This window comes from Pleurodeles waltl, chromosome 10 (assembly GCF_031143425.1).
Source record: "Pleurodeles waltl isolate 20211129_DDA chromosome 10, aPleWal1.hap1.20221129, whole genome shotgun sequence".
In the NCBI taxonomy this organism is placed as follows: Eukaryota; Metazoa; Chordata; class Amphibia; order Caudata; family Salamandridae; genus Pleurodeles; species Pleurodeles waltl.
The window spans coordinates 218477033-218489626 of record NC_090449.1 but is presented as its reverse complement, the minus strand read 5'-3'; positions in this window follow the sequence as shown (position 1 = coordinate 218489626).

Genomic DNA, 12594 nt, shown 5'->3' with positions numbered 1-12594 from the left:
ATGCCACCAACTTGGTTGGTGGGTGAGGGGTCTTTTTCACATAACCTAAGTGTGTTTCTTTTCAAAATTTTAGTGTTTGGCACATCACGGACGTATGTGGGCACATCAAAACTATATATTACAAAACTACCTGTGTTTGGGGGGGGAGAGGGCACCTATGTTTTTGGTCCTGTGTGCGGCATTCATCTAGGGAAACCTACCAAACCCAGACATTTTTTAAAACTAGACACCCCAAGGAGTCCAGGGAGGTGTGGCTTGCGTGGATCCCCCAACATTTTCTTACCCAGACTCCTCTGTTAACCTCAAAATGTGCTTAAAAAAAGCATATTTTCCTGACTTTTCTTCGTACGATCACCACTCCAGCACAAAATTCCTACTCCCCAGTGTTCCCCTCAGTCTCCCAAATAAAATGACACCTCACGTATGTGGGTCCCCAAAGCAGAGTCAGTCTAAAGATGTATAAAATAATATGTCCTTATAAACTCGCAGTGCTATCCCCTGTATCTCTACAAGTTTTGGGCCTTATTCTGTTGGAGGCACCTGGCCCACCCACACAAGTGAGGTATCATTTTTATCGGGAGACTTGGGGGAATGCTGGGTGGAAGGAAATTTGTGGCTCCTCTCAGATTCCAGAACTTTCTGCCACAGAAATATGAGGAACATGTGTTTTTTTAGCCAATTTTTGAGGTTTGCAAAGGATTCTGGGTAACAGAACCAGGTCCGAGCCCCGCCAGTCACCCCTCCTTGGATTCCCCTAGGTCTCTAGTTTTCAGAAATGTACAGGTTTGGTAGGTTTCCCTAGGTGGCGGCTGAGCTAGAGGCCAAAATCTACAGGTAGTCACTTTGCTAAAAACAGCTCTGTTTTCTGTGATATGTCCACGTTGTGTTTTGGGGCATATCCTGTCGCGGGCGCTAGGCCTACCCACGCAAGTGAGGTATCATTTTTATCGGGAGACGTGGGGGAACGCTGGGTGGAAGGAAATTTGTGGCTCCTCTCAGATTCCAGAACTTTCTGCCACAGAAATGTGAGGAACATGTGTTTTTTTAGCCAATTTTTGAGGTTTGCAAAGGATTCTGGGTAACAGAACCAGGTCCGAGCCCCGCCAGTCACCCCTCCTTGGATTCCCCTAGGTCTCTAGTTTTCAGAAATGTACAGGTTTGGTAGGTTTCCCTAGGTGGCGGCTGAGCTACAGGCCAAAATCTACAGGTAGTCACTTTGCTAAAAACAGCTCTGTTTTCTGTGATATGTCCACGTTGTGTTTTGGGGCATATCCTGTCGCGGGCGCTAGGCCTACCCACGCAAGTGAGGTATCATTTTTATCGGGAGACGTGGGGGAACGCTGGGTGGAAGGAAATTTGTGGCTCCTCTCAGATTCCAGAACTTTCTGCCACAGAAATGTGAGGAACATGTGTTTGTTTAGCCAATTTTTGAGGTTTGCAAAGGATTCTGGGTAACAGAACCAGGTCCGAGCCCCGCCAGTCACCCCTCCTTGGATTCCCCTAGGTCTCTAGTTTTCAGAAATGTACAGGTTTGGTAGGTTTCCCTAGGTGGCGGCTGAGCTACAGGCCAAAATCTACAGGTAGTCACTTTGCTAAAAACAGCTCTGTTTTCTGTGATATGTCCACGTTGTGTTTTGGGGCATATCCTGTCGCGGGCGCTAGGCCTACCCACGCAAGTGAGGTATCATTTTTATCGGGAGACGTGGGGGAACGCTGGGTGGAAGGAAATTTGTGGCTCCTCTCAGATTCCAGAACTTTCTGCCACAGAAATGTGAGGAACATGTGTTTTTTTAGCCAATTTTTGAGGTTTGCAAAGGATTCTGGGTAACAGAACCAGGTCCGAGCCCCGCCAGTCACCCCTCCTTGGATTCCCCTAGGTCTCTAGTTTTCAGAAATGTACAGGTTTAGTAGGTTTCCCTAGGTGGCGGATGAGCTACAGGCCAAAATCTACAGGTAGTCACTTTGCTAAAAACAGCTCTGTTTTCTGTGATATGTCCACGTTGTGTTTTGGGGCATATCCTGTCGCGGGCGCTAGGCCTATCCACGCAAGTGAGGTATCATTTTTATCGGGAGACGTGGGGGAACGCTGGGTGGAAGGAAATTTGTGGCTCCTCTCAGATTCCAGAACTTTCTGCCACAGAAATGTGAGGAACATGTGTTTTTTTAGCCAATTTTTGAGGTTTGCAAAGGATTCTGGGTAACAGAACCAGGTCCGAGCCCCGCCAGTCACCCCTCCTTGGATTCCCCTAGGTCTCTAGTTTTCAGAAATGTACAGGTTTGGTAGGTTTCCCTAGGTGGCGGCTGAGCTACAGGCCAAAATCTACAGGTAGTCACTTTGCTAAAAACAGCTCTGTTTTCTGTGATATGTCCACGTTGTGTTTTGGGGCATATCCTGTCGCGGGCGCTAGGCCTACCCACGCAAGTGAGGTATCATTTTTATCGGGAGACGTGGGGGAACGCTGGGTGGAAGGAAATTTGTGGCTCCTCTCAGATTCCAGAACTTTCTGCCACAGAAATGTGAGGAACATGTGTTTTTTTAGCCAATTTTTGAGGTTTGCAAAGGATTCTGGGTAACAGAACCAGGTCCGAGCCCCGCCAGTCACCCCTCCTTGGATTCCCCTAGGTCTCTAGTTTTCAGAAATGTACAGGTTTGGTAGGTTTCCCTAGGTGGGGCTGAGCTACAGGCCAAAATCTACAGGTAGTCACTTTGCTAAAAACAGCTCTGTTTTCTGTGATATGTCCACGTTGTGTTTTGGGGCATATCCTGTCGCGGGCGCTAGGCCTACCCACGCAAGTGAGGTATCATTTGTATCGGGAGACGTGGGGGAACGCTGGGTGGAAGGAAATTTGTGGCTCCTCTCAGATTCCAGAACTTTCTGCCACAGAAATGTGAGGAACATGTGTTTTTTTAGCCAATTTTTGAGGTTTGCAAAGGATTCTGGGTAACAGAACCAGGTCCGAGCCCCGCCAGTCACCCCTCCTTGGATTCCCCTAGGTCTCTAGTTTTCAGAAATGTACAGGTTTGGTAGGTTTCCCTAGGTGGCGGCTGAGCTACAGGCCAAAATCTACAGGTAGTCACTTTGCTAAAAACAGCTCTGTTTTCTGTGATATGTCCACGTTGTGTTTTGGGGCATATCCTGTCGCGGGCGCTAGGCCTACCCACGCAAGTGAGGTATCATTTTTATCGGGAGACGTGGGGGAACGCTGGGTGGAAGGAAATTTGTGGCTCCTCTCAGATTCCAGAACTTTCTGCCACAGAAATGTGAGGAACATGTGTTTTTTTAGCCAATTTTTGAGGTTTGCAAAGGATTCTGGGTAACAGAACCAGGTCCGAGCCCCGCCAGTCACCCCTCCTTGGATTCCCCTAGGTCTCTAGTTTTCAGAAATGTACAGGTTTGGTAGGTTTCCCTAGGTGGCGGCTGAGCTACAGGCCAAAATCTACAGGTAGTCACTTTTCTAAAAACAGCTCTGTTTTCTGTGATATGTCCACGTTGTGTTTTGGGGCATATCCTGTCACGGGCGCTAGGCCTACCCACGCAAGTGAGGTATCATTTTTATCGGGAGACGTGGGGGAACGCTGGGTGGAAGGAAATTTGTGGCTCCTCTCAGATTCCAGAACTTTCTGCCACAGAAATGTGAGGAACATGTGTTTTTTTAGCCAATTTTTGAGGTTTGCAAAGGATTCTGGGTAACAGAACCAGGTCCGAGCCCCGCCAGTCACCCCTCCTTGGATTCCCCTAGGTCTCTAGTTTTCAGAAATGTACAGGTTTGGTAGGTTTCCCTAGGTGGCGGCTGAGCTACAGGCCAAAATCTACAGGTAGTCACTTTGCTAAAAACAGCTCTGTTTTCTGTGATATGTCCACGTTGTGTTTTGGGGCATATCCTGTCGCGGGCGCTAGGCCTACCCACGCAAGTGAGGTATCATTTTTATCGGGAGACGTGGGGGAACGCTGGGTGGAAGGAAATTTGTGGCTCCTCTCAGATTCCAGAACTTTCTGCCACAGAAATGTGAGGAACATGTGTTTTTTTAGCCAATTTTTGAGGTTTGCAAAGGATTCTGGGTAACAGAACCAGGTCCGAGCCCCGCCAGTCACCCCTCCTTGGATTCCCCTAGGTCTCTAGTTTTCAGAAATGTACAGGTTTGGTAGGTTTCCCTAGGTGGCGGCTGAGCTACAGGCCAAAATCTACAGTTAGTCACTTTGCTAAAAACAGCTCTGTTTTCTGTGATATGTCCACGTTGTGTTTTGGGGCATATGCTGTCGCGGGTGCTAGGCCTACCCACGCAAGTGAGGTATCATTTTTATCGGGAGACGTGGGGGAACGCTGGGTGGAAGGAAATTTGTGGCTCCTCTCAGATTCCAGAACTTTCTGCCACAGAAATGTGAGGAACATGTGTTTTTTTAGCCAATTTTTGAGGTTTGCAAAGGATTCTGGGTAACAGAACCAGGTCCGAGCCCCGCCAGTCACCCCTCCTTGGATTCCCCTAGGTCTCTAGTTTTCAGAAATGTACAGGTTTGGTAGGTTTCCCTAGGTGGCGGCTGAGCTACAGGCCAAAATCTACAGGTAGTCACTTTGCTAAAAACAGCTCTGTTTTCTGTGATATGTCCACGTTGTGTTTTGGGGCATATCCTGTCGCGGGCGCTAGGCCTACCCACGCAAGTGAGGTATCATTTTTATCGGGAGACATGGGGGAACGCTGGGTGGAAGGAAATTTGTGGCTCCTCTCAGATTCCAGAACTTTCTGCCACAGAAATGTGAGGAACATGTGTTTTTTTAGCCAATTTTTGAGGTTTGCAAAGGATTCTGGGTAACCGAACCAGGTCCGAGCCCCGCCAGTCACCCCTCCTTGGATTCCCCTAGGTCTCTAGTTTTCAGAAATGTACAGGTTTAGTAGGTTTCCCTAGGTGGCGGCTGAGCTACAGGCCAAAATCTACAGGTAGTCACTTTGCTAAAAACAGCTCTGTTTTCTGTGATATGTCCACGTTGTGTTTTGGGGCATATCCTGTCGCGGGCGCTAGGCCTATCCACGCAAGTGAGGTATCATTTTTATCGGGAGACGTGGGGGAACGCTGGGTGGAAGGAAATTTGTGGCTCCTCTCAGATTCCAGAACTTTCTGCCACAGAAATGTGAGGAACATGTGTTTTTTTAGCCAATTTTTGAGGTTTGCAAAGGATTCTGGGTAACAGAACCAGGTCCGAGCCCCGCCAGTCACACCTCCTTGGATTCCCCTAGGTCTCTAGTTTTCAGAAATGTACAGGTTTGGTAGGTTTCCCTAGGTGGCGGCTGAGCTACAGGCCAAAATCTACAGGTAGTCACTTTGCTAAAAACAGCTCTGTTTTCTGTGATATGTCCACGTTGTGTTTTGGGGCATATCCTGTCGCGGGCGCTAGGCCTACCCACGCAAGTGAGGTATCATTTTTATCGGGAGACGTGGGGGAACGCTGGGTGGAAGGAAATTTGTGGCTCCTCTCAGATTCCAGAACTTTCTGCCACAGAAATGTGAGGAACATGTGTTTTTTTAGCCAATTTTTGAGGTTTGCAAAGGATTCTGGGTAACAGAACCAGGTCCGAGCCCCGCCAGTCACCCCTCCTTGGATTCCCCTAGGTCTCTAGTTTTCAGAAATGTACAGGTTTGGTAGGTTTCCCTAGGTGGCGGCTGAGCTACAGGCCAAAATCTACAGGTAGTCACTTTGCTAAAAACAGCTCTGTTTTCTGTGATATGTCCACGTTGTGTTTTGGGGCATATCCTGTCGCGGGCGCTAGGCCTACCCACGCAAGTGAGGTATCATTTGTATCGGGAGACGTGGGGGAACGCTGGGTGGAAGGAAATTTGTGGCTCCTCTCAGATTCCAGAACTTTCTGCCACAGAAATGTGAGGAACATGTGTTTTTTTAGCCAATTTTTGAGGTTTGCAAAGGATTCTGGGTAACAGAACCAGGTCCGAGCCCCGCCAGTCACCCCTCCTTGGATTCCCCTAGGTCTCTAGTTTTCAGAAATGTACAGGTTTAGTAGGTTTCCCTAGGTGGCGGCTGAGCTACAGGCCAAAATCTACAGGTAGTCACTTTGCTAAAAACAGCTCTGTTTTCTGTGATATGTCCACGTTGTGTTTTGGGGCATATCCTGTCGCGGGCGCTAGGCCTATCCACGCAAGTGAGGTATCATTTTTATCGGGAGACGTGGGGGAACGCTGGGTGGAAGGAAATTTGTGGCTCCTCTCAGATTCCAGAACTTTCTGCCACAGAAATGTGAGGAACATGTGTTTTTTTAGCCAATTTTGGAGGTTTGCAAAGGATTCTGGGTAACAGAACCAGGTCCGAGCCCCGCCAGTCACCCCTCCTTGGATTCCCCTAGGTCTCTAGTTTTCAGAAATGTACAGGTTTGGTAGGTTTCCCTAGGTGGAGGCTGAGCTACAGGCCAAAATCTACAGGTAGTCACTTTGCTAAAAACAGCTCTGTTTTCTGTGATATGTCCACGTTGTGTTTTGGGGCATATCCTGTCGCGGGCGCTAGGCCTACCCACGCAAGTGAGGTATCATTTTTATCGGGAGACGTGGGGGAACGCTGGGTGGAAGGAAATTTGTGGCTCCTCTCAGATTCCAGAACTTTCTGCCACAGAAATGTGAGGAACATGTGTTTTTTTAGCCCATTTTTGAGGTTTGCAAAGGATTCTGGGTAACAGAACCAGGTCCGAGCCCCGCCAGTCACCCCTCCTTGGATTCCCCTAGGTCTCTAGTTTTCAGAAATGTACAGGTTTGGTAGGTTTCCCTAGGTGGCGGCTGAGCTACAGGCCAAAATCTACAGGTAGTCACTTTGCTAAAAACAGCTCTGTTTTCTGTGATATGTCCACGTTGTGTTTTGGGGCATATCCTGTCGCGGGCGCTAGGCCTACCCACGCAAGTGAGGTATCATTTTTATCGGGAGACATGGGGAAACGCTGGGTGGAAGGAAATTTGTGGCTCCTCTCAGATTCCAGAACTTTCTGCCACAGAAATGTGAGGAACATGTGTTTTTTTAGCCAATTTTTGAGGTTTGCAAAGGATTCTGGGTAACAGAACCAGGTCCGAGCCCCGCCAGTCACCCCTCCTTGGATTCCCCTAGGTCTCTAGTTTTCAGAAATGTACAGGTTTGGTAGGTTTCCCTAGGTGGCGGCTGAGCTACAGGCCAAAATCTACAGGTAATCACTTTGCAAAAAACAGCTCTGTTTTCTGTGATATGTCCACGTTGTGTTTTGGGGCATATCATGTCGCGGGCGCTAGGCCTACCCACGCAAGTGAGGTATCATTTTTATCGGGAGACGTGGGGGAACGCTGGGTGGAAGGAAATTTGTGGCTCCTCTCAGATTCCAGAACTTTCTGCCACAGAAATGTGAGGAACATGTGTTTTTTTAGCCAATTTTTGAGGTTTGCAAAGGATTCTGGGTAACAGAACCAGGTCCGAGCCCCGCCAGTCACCCCTCCTTGGATTCCCCTAGGTCTCTAGTTTTCAGAAATGTACAGGTTTGGTAGGTTTCCCTAGGTGGCGGCTGAGCTACAGGCCAAAATCTACAGGTAGTCACTTTGCTAAAAACAGCTCTGTTTTCTGTGATATGTCCACGTTGTGTTTTGGGGCATATCCTGTCGCGGGCGCTAGGCCTACCCACGCAAGTGAGGTATCATTTTTATCGGGAGACGTGGGGGAACGCTGGGTGGAAGGAAATTTGTGGCTCCTCTCAGATTCCAGAACTTTCTGCCACAGAAATGTGAGGAACATGTGTTTTTTTAGCCAATTTTTGAGGTTTGCAAAGGATTCTGGGTAACAGAACCAGGTCCGAGCCCCGCCAGTCACCCCTCCTTGGATTCCCCTAGGTCTCTAGTTTTCAGAAATGTACAGGTTTAGTAGGTTTCCCTAGGTGGCGGCTGAGTTACAGGCCAAAATCTACAGGTAGTCACTTTGCTAAAAACAGCTCTGTTTTCTGTGATATGTCCACGTTGTGTTTTGGGGCATATCCTGTCGCGGGCGCTAGGCCTATCCACGCAAGTGAGGTATCATTTTTATCGGAAGACGTGGGGGAACGCTGGGTGGAAGGAAATTTGTGGCTCCTCTCAGATTCCAGAACTTTCTGCCACAGAAATGTGAGGAACATGTGTTTTTTTAGCCAATTTTTGAGGTTTGCAAAGGATTCTGGGTAACAGAACCAGGTCCGAGCCCCGCCAGTCACCCCTCCTTGGATTCCCCTAGGTCTCTAGTTTTCAGAAATGTACAGGTTTGGTAGGTTTCCCTAGGTGGCAGCTGAGCTACAGGCCAAAATCTACAGGTAGTCACTTTGCTAAAAACAGCTCTGTTTTCTGTGATATGTCCACGTTGTGTTTTGGGGCATATCCTGTCGCGGGCGCTAGGCCTACCCACGCAAGTGAGGTATCATTTTTATCGGGAGACGTGGGGGAACGCTGGGTGGAAGGAAATTTGTGGCTCCTCTCAGATTCCAGAACTTTCTGCCACAGAAATGTGAGGAACATGTGTTTTTTTAGCCAATTTTTGAGGTTTGCAAAGGATTCTGGGTAACAGAACCAGGTCCGAGCCCCGCCAGTCACCCCTCCTTGGATTCCCCTAGGTCTCTAGTTTTCAGAAATGTACAGGTTTGGTAGGTTTCCCTAGGTGGCGGCTGAGCTACAGGCCAAAATCTACAGGTAGTCACTTTGCTAAAAACAGCTCTGTTTTCTGTGATATGTCCACGTTGTGTTTTGGGGCATATCCTGTCGCGGGCGCTAGGCCTACCCACGCAAGTGAGGTATCATTTGTATCAGGAGACGTGGGGGAACGCTGGGTGGAAGGAAATTTGTGGCTCCTCTCAGATTCCAGAACTTTCTGCCACAGAAATGTGAGGAACATGTGTTTTTTTAGCCAATTTTTGAGGTTTGCAAAGGATTCTGGGTAACAGAACCAGGTCCGAGCCCCGCCAGTCACCCCTCCTTGGATTCCCCTAGGTCTCTAGTTTTCAGAAATGTACAGGTTTGGTAGGTTTCCCTAGGTGGCGGCTGAGCTACAGGCCAAAATCTACAGGTAGTCACTTTGCTAAAAACAGCTCTGTTTTCTGTGATATGTCCACGTTGTGTTTTGGGGCATATCCTGTCGCGGGCGCTAGGCCTACCCACGCAAGTGAGGTATCATTTTTATCGGGAGACGTGGGGGAACGCTGGGTGGAAGGAAATTTGTGGCTCCTCTCAGATTCCAGAACTTTCTGCCACAGAAATGTGAGCAACATGTGTTTTTTTAGCCAATTTTTGAGGTTTGCAAAGGATTCTGGGTAACAGAACCAGGTCCGAGCCCCGCCAGTCACCCCTCCTTGGATTCCCCTAGGTCTCTAGTTTTCAGAAATGTACAGGTTTGGTAGGTTTCCCTAGGTGGCGGCTGAGCTACAGGCCAAAATCTACAGGTAGTCACTTTGCTAAAAACAGCTCTGTTTTCTGTGATATGTCCACGTTGTGTTTTGGGGCATATCCTGTCACGGGCGCTAGGCCTACCCACGCAAGTGAGGTATCATTTTTATCGGGAGACGTGGGGGAACGCTGGGTGGAAGGAAATTTGTGGCTCCTCTCAGATTCCAGAACTTTCTGCCACAGAAATGTGAGGAACATGTGTTTTTTTAGCCAATTTTTGAGGTTTGCAAAGGATTCTGGGTAACAGAACCAGGTCCGAGCCCCGCCAGTCACCCCTCCTTGGATTCCCCTAGGTCTCTAGTTTTCAGAAATGTACAGGTTTGGTAGGTTTCCCTAGGTGGCGGCTGAGCTACAGGCCAAAATCTACAGGTAGTCACTTTGCTAAAAACAGCTCTGTTTTCTGTGATATGTCCACGTTGTGTTTTGGGGCATATCCTGTCGCGGGCGCTAGGCCTACCCACGCAAGTGAGGTATCATTTTTATCGGGAGACGTGGGGGAACGCTGGGTGGAAGGAAATTTGTGGCTCCTCTCAGATTCCAGAACTTTCTGCCACAGAAATGTGAGGAACATGTGTTTTTTTAGCCAATTTTTGAGGTTTGCAAAGGATTCTGGGTAACAGAACCAGGTCCGAGCCCCGCCAGTCACCCCTCCTTGGATTCCCCTAGGTCTCTAGTTTTCAGAAATGTACAGGTTTGGTAGGTTTCCCTAGGTGGCGGCTGAGCTACAGGCCAAAATCTACAGGTAGTCACTTTGCTAAAAACAGCTCTGTTTTCTGTGATATGTCCACGTTGTGTTTTGGGGCATATCCTGTCGCGGGCGCTAGGCCTACCCACGCAAGTGAGGTATCATTTTTATCGGGAGACGTGGGGGAACGCTGGGTGGAAGGAAATTTGTGGCTCCTCTCAGATTCCAGAACTTTCTGCCACAGAAATGTGAGGAACATGTGTTTTTTTAGCCAATTTTTGAGGTTTGCAAAGGATTCTGGGTAACAGAACCAGGTCCGAGCCCCGCCAGTCACCCCTCCTTGGATTCCCCTAGGTCTCTAGTTTTCAGAAATGTACAGGTTTGGTAGGTTTCCCTAGGTGGCGGCTGAGCTACAGGCCAAAATCTACAGGTAGTCACTTTGCTAAAAACAGCTCTGTTTTCTGTGATATGTCCACGTTGTGTTTTGGGGCATATCCTGTCGCGGGCGCTAGGCCTACCCACGCAAGTGAGGTATCATTTTTATCGGGAGACGTGGGGGAACGCTGGGTGGAAGGAAATTTGTGGCTCCTCTCAGATTCCAGAACTTTCTGCCACAGAAATGTGAGGAACATGTGTTTTTTTAGCCAATTTTTGAGGTTTGCAAAGGATTCTGGGTAACAGAACCAGGTCCGAGCCCCGCCAGTCACCCCTCCTTGGATTCCCCTAGGTCTCTAGTTTTCAGAAATGTACAGGTTTAGTAGGTTTCCCTAGGTGGCGGCTGAGCTACAGGCCAAAATCTACAGGTAGTCACTTTGCTAAAAACAGCTCTGTTTTCTGTGATATGTCCACGTTGTGTTTTGGGGCATATCCTGTCGCGGGCGCTAGGCCTATCCACGCAAGTGAGGTATCATTTTTATCGGGAGACGTGGGGTAACGCTGGGTGGAAGGAAATTTGTGGCTCCTCTCAGATTCCAGAACTTTCTGCCACAGAAATGTGAGGAACATGTGTTTTTTTAGCCAATTTTTGAGGTTTGCAAAGGATTCTGGGTAACAGAACCAGGTCCGAGCCCCGCCAGTCACCCCTCCTTGGATTCCCCTAGGTCTCTAGTTTTCAGAAATGTACAGGTTTGGTAGGTTTCCCTAGGTGGTGGCTGAGCTACAGGCCAAAATCTACAGGTAGTCACTTTGCTAAAAACAGCTCTGTTTTCTGTGATATGTCCACGTTGTGTTTTGGGGCATATCCTGTCGCGGGCGCTAGGCCTACCCACGCAAGTGAGGTATCATTTTTATCGGGAGACGTGGGGGAACGCTGGGTGGAAGGAAATTTGTGGCTCCTCTCAGATTCCAGAACTTTCTGCCACAGAAATGTGAGGAACATGTGTTTTTTTAGCCAATTTTTGAGGTTTGCAAAGGATTCTGGGTAACAGAACCAGGTCCGAGCCCCGCCAGTCACCCCTCCTTGGATTCCCCTAGGTCTCTAGTTTTCAGAAATGTACAGGTTTGGTAGGTTTCCCTAGGTGGCGGCTGAGCTACAGGCCAAAATCTACAGGTAGTCACTTTGCTAAAAACAGCTCTGTTTTCTGTGATATGTCCACGTTGTGTTTTGGGGCATATCCTGTCGCGGGCGCTAGGCCTACCCACGCAAGTGAGGTATCATTTGTATCGGGAGACTTGGGGGAACGCTGGGTGGAAGGAAATTTGTGGCTCCTCTCAGATTCCAGAACTTTCTGCCACAGAAATGTGAGGAACATGTGTTTTTTTAGCCAATTTTTGAGGTTTGCAAAGGATTCTGGGTAACAGAACCAGGTCCGAGCCCCGCCAGTCACCCCTCGTTGGATTCCCCTAGGTCTCTAGTTTTCAGAAATGTACAGGTTTAGTAGGTTTCCCTAGGTGGCGGCTGAGCTACAGGCCAAAATCTACAGGTAGTCACTTTGCTAAAAACAGCTCTGTTTTCTGTGATATGTCCACGTTGTGTTTTGGGGCATATCCTGTCGCGGGCGCTAGGCCTATCCACGCAAGTGAGGTATCATTTTTATCGGGAGACGTGGGGGAACGCTGGGTGGAAGGAAATTTGTGGCTCCTCTCAGATTCCAGAACTTTCTGCCACAGAAATGTGAGGAACATGTGTTTTTTTAGCCAATTTTAGAGGTTTGCAAAGGATTCTGGGTAACAGAACCAGGTCCGAGCCCCGCCAGTCACCCCTCCTTGGATTCCCCTAGGTCTCTAGTTTTCAGAAATGTACAGGTTTGGTAGGTTTCCCTAGGTGGCGGCTGAGCTACAGGCCAAAATCTACAGGTAGTCACTTTGCTAAAAACAGCTCTGTTTTCTGTGATATGTCCACGTTGTGTTTTGGGGCATATCCTGTCGCGGGCGCTAGGCCTACCCACGCAAGTGAGGTATCATTTTTATCGGGAGACGTGGGGGAACGCTGGGTGGAAGGAAATTTGTGGCTCCTCTCAGATTCCAGAACTTTCTGCCACAGAAATGTGAGGA